This window comes from Penaeus monodon, unplaced genomic scaffold, assembly GCF_015228065.2.
Source record: "Penaeus monodon isolate SGIC_2016 unplaced genomic scaffold, NSTDA_Pmon_1 PmonScaffold_22289, whole genome shotgun sequence".
NCBI lineage: Eukaryota > Metazoa > Arthropoda > Malacostraca > Decapoda > Penaeidae > Penaeus > Penaeus monodon.
The window spans coordinates 1900-5351 of NW_023652243.1; the positions used below are offsets into that span (position 1 = coordinate 1900).

The 3452-nt window shown below is 37.6% G+C and overlaps 1 long non-coding RNA gene across 1 annotated transcript; it reads right to left on the reverse strand.

Annotated features, from left to right (window-relative positions):
- Window positions 1–1108: 1108 nt before the first annotated feature.
- Window positions 1109–2647, reverse strand: LOC119570133. The gene is made up of 3 exons (XR_005228370.1): window positions 2444–2647; window positions 1909–2016; window positions 1109–1241 (listed from the first exon to the last, which is right to left on the reverse strand). It is a non-coding gene; the product is annotated as an uncharacterized LOC119570133 (long non-coding RNA).
- Window positions 2648–3452: the final 805 nt, after the last annotated feature.

Sequence of the window (3452 nt, forward strand, 5' to 3'; positions counted from 1 at the left end):
AACATCTTAAGTAGGTATGTGTACAATTATGTGAAAAGGTTTTCACTAAAATCCACAGTGTGTGAAGTGTGCATTTCCTGTGAGACTCAATAGTGAAGCACAAATAGTCAGAATTAATTGACAATGATTTTAAAGATTCAGATACAAATTTTCTCTTCCTACCACTTGAGATTCAATTTGTGTCACAATATAATAAAACTTCACTGATTTTGGAAATAATTATTAGTAACTTTATGCAAATCCAATTACTTTTTTTTTTAATCTTAGTAAATGCATAAAGTGCAAATTCACATTTCCATTTTAATGCACTAAAATCTGAAAAATGGTTCCCTGGCAAATAAGGTACCTTTAAAACTCGATATCACAAAACAGATATAAAGTTCCTCACATTCAACATGACATGAGGATATGATGCCTGCTGACCTTCACTAGGAGGCATTTGTGCTGTCACTTGGCACTGTAGTTTGTGCTTCTGTTACCGAGTCGTCTCTGAAGTAGTCCTCCTGTGGTTTGAGGTCTGCTGCACTGACAGGTGGTGTCACAATGATCTCCTCTGAAGGTGAAGCAGGTTTATCATTTTGTTCAGCCACACTGCTTTCAGGTGTGGTAGGTTCATCAGTCTGTGCAACTGAGCACTGATCAACCCCCTCGGTAGGTTCAACGGGGTTCAAAATGCTTACTACAGGCCGGCTCAAGACACTACTAGTCGCACCAACTCTGTTTTTTTATCTCACAAGTTTTCTGACTAGCACCAACACTGGCTTTGTATTTAAGAGTCCATTCCTCATTGATTCTTTGTAGGTTTTAGAGGGATAACAACACAGAGATGTCATCAATGGTCGCATGTTTATCATCACTCGTGCGCCAATTCCTCTCTTTCAACTTTCCCCTGGCACTCATGACCAGATCCTGAGCAGCACCTGTATATCTATAGAGAAATGTTAAAGAAATATAAAAACAATAATAATATCAATCAGTACATAAAATACTAAAAAAGATATCATGCTAAACATATTTAAAAATAAAACTTCTTAAGTATTTCTTTTGGGCATATCAAAACAATTCGTCACGAGCTTACCTGTACTTATATTTATCATGATCCTCAGCTGGAAATGGGAGAGAGACTTAGTGACTATGGAGGCAGCCTTCTCATTGGTGGTGATATCCCAGAGACCATCCGTCGCAAGGATCAGAACATCACCATCAGTCAGGTCCGCTGTGGTTAAGTCAAATATTCTCACCTGAAACAAAGGAAAAGTATGTCAACAAAGAAATTTACATAACTAAAACCCTTCTACTTCAATATCATGATGATATATAATAAGTACTTGTCCTCAGGCTAATTTTCCCTCAGTTTTTAGGGCTAGGTACAATCTGACACTTTCATACAGTAACCAGAAGGATAATTTAACTCAATGCCGCCGGTGAAATGTCTGCACATAGATGGCTTTGCTAATGCTAAGCCACAAAGAAGCCAAATTTGTAGCTTTGCGATATTACCTGATTTCACCTATCCTTGATTGGTGGGATAAACATATTTCTTACTAGTACTATGAATATTGATGGTGTTATTTTTATTAAGGACATTATAATTACTATAATGTTATAAACATTAGTAACAACAAAATAAAGATAACATAAAATATCTTCGTAAATCAAGGAAATGGGTGAATTGGTGAGACAGGCAGTACTCATAATTGGCTCGTTGGTGATTTAGGACAAGTGTAGCCATCTATGTGTGAAAAAACAATAATAATAATAAAATTCACAGCCATGTACATACATGCCATGCCCATCAGCAGTGGGTTAAAGAAACCTTTATCAGAGTTTTCAAAAAGAGGAAATGGAGATGGGGATAATAAACAAACATTAAAAGGGAGCTGGGAAAAAGACCAAAATACTATCTACCTCAGGTTCTGGAGTAAGGAATGGCTTGATGGGTAATGATGAGCACTGGGCCTTTAGGTCATGGTCCCCAAAGCCACGCGTCACTCCGATGGTTGCCAATACTCGACTCTGGGTAGGGGAAGACGTAAAAACATATTTAGTGAAGACAGTAAGAAATATGATACTAAAATCTCAAAACCTCTAAACATGAACATTGTTAAATATTCTAGGCCCTTCCAGAGTAATTGTATTGTCTAGAACAGTGATATGCATAATATGGATGCAAATGTTATACTTTTATATATCTGCTGTTACATAGGTAAATTACTTATTCACAGATTTTTTTTTCTTTGCTATATGAAGAATAGAACTGGGATAGGTGAAATGACTGAAGAGAATTTGACAATGAAATCAGAACTACTGTCTAAAAGATTTACTATTTCCACTCAGACAAACGGTTCACCCTAACTGAATTATTAATTTTTCTTATCCAATTAACTGACACTCAAGTTTCAGGCCTTACCATCTGCCTCACAAGAAGAGAAAAAAAACTCACTCTTTTTCCCTCTCCACACACAAGTGGATATTTGAGGTCATCAAGGGGTGATGGTCTTGTATGTCCAGCCACTCATGTAGTGGTCACGATACAGGATTCTCCTGCCGAGGTCGCGCCGCAGAGGACGCTGGAAGAAGTCCAGGTGTGTATACTCTCCTCCCAGCAGTTCTGGATGCATGGCTCCCTGCGAGAATGATGTGTGAAAGTTTATTAGTTTAGGTAATTATCATTCAAAGTCAAAAAAGGACCCATCAAAGTCTGAAGGCTATTACTATTATATCATATCATTTTCAACATATATTTGTCATTTTGTAAGATCACCCTGAGAGATTTTTTTCTCTTAAGGGGAGCAGCCAATTTGGAGGGGAAAATCATTATTATTGACTGTATTGTGATGAAATATCACGAGAAGGCAAGACCACTTTATGAATAAGAACTGACATGTAAAAGTTCCCCTACCTCCCCCCCCTCATCCCCTCCCACTTGCTTTCTACTTCTGTCTTTGTGTCTTCAACAGAAAGTTGCCTCTTCCTCCAAAAAACCTTAGGCATTTGGAATAGCTCCAGTGTGTCCTGGTATGCTGGCAAGAGCATACACTTTCTCTTGTGGAATTCATGTCAAACAAATTGCAAGTAGAACAACAAAGAGAAGTACAGGAAAACACAGGAATATGCCCAAGGCCTTTGGGCATATTCGTGTATTTTCTTGTACTTCCCTTTGTTGTTCTACTTAGATTTTCTCTTCTAAGAGCAGCGGTTCACTGGTATGACATCCTTTCTATCATGCAGCTGAGCAGGAGGTTAAGTTGCCCAGAACTACTATATCTTGAGCATTTCGTTGAAATATGTGTTTTTTGCACAGCTTCAAAGTGCGAAGGAAAATTAGTAACAGAGTAGGTATATTCAGCAAATAACTCTGTAGATATAATGATATATAAATTTAAAACTTCATGAGATTGCTGCAGATTGTTCCTAAATTTTTCCAAAAAAATGATATTCAGCCCAACCCC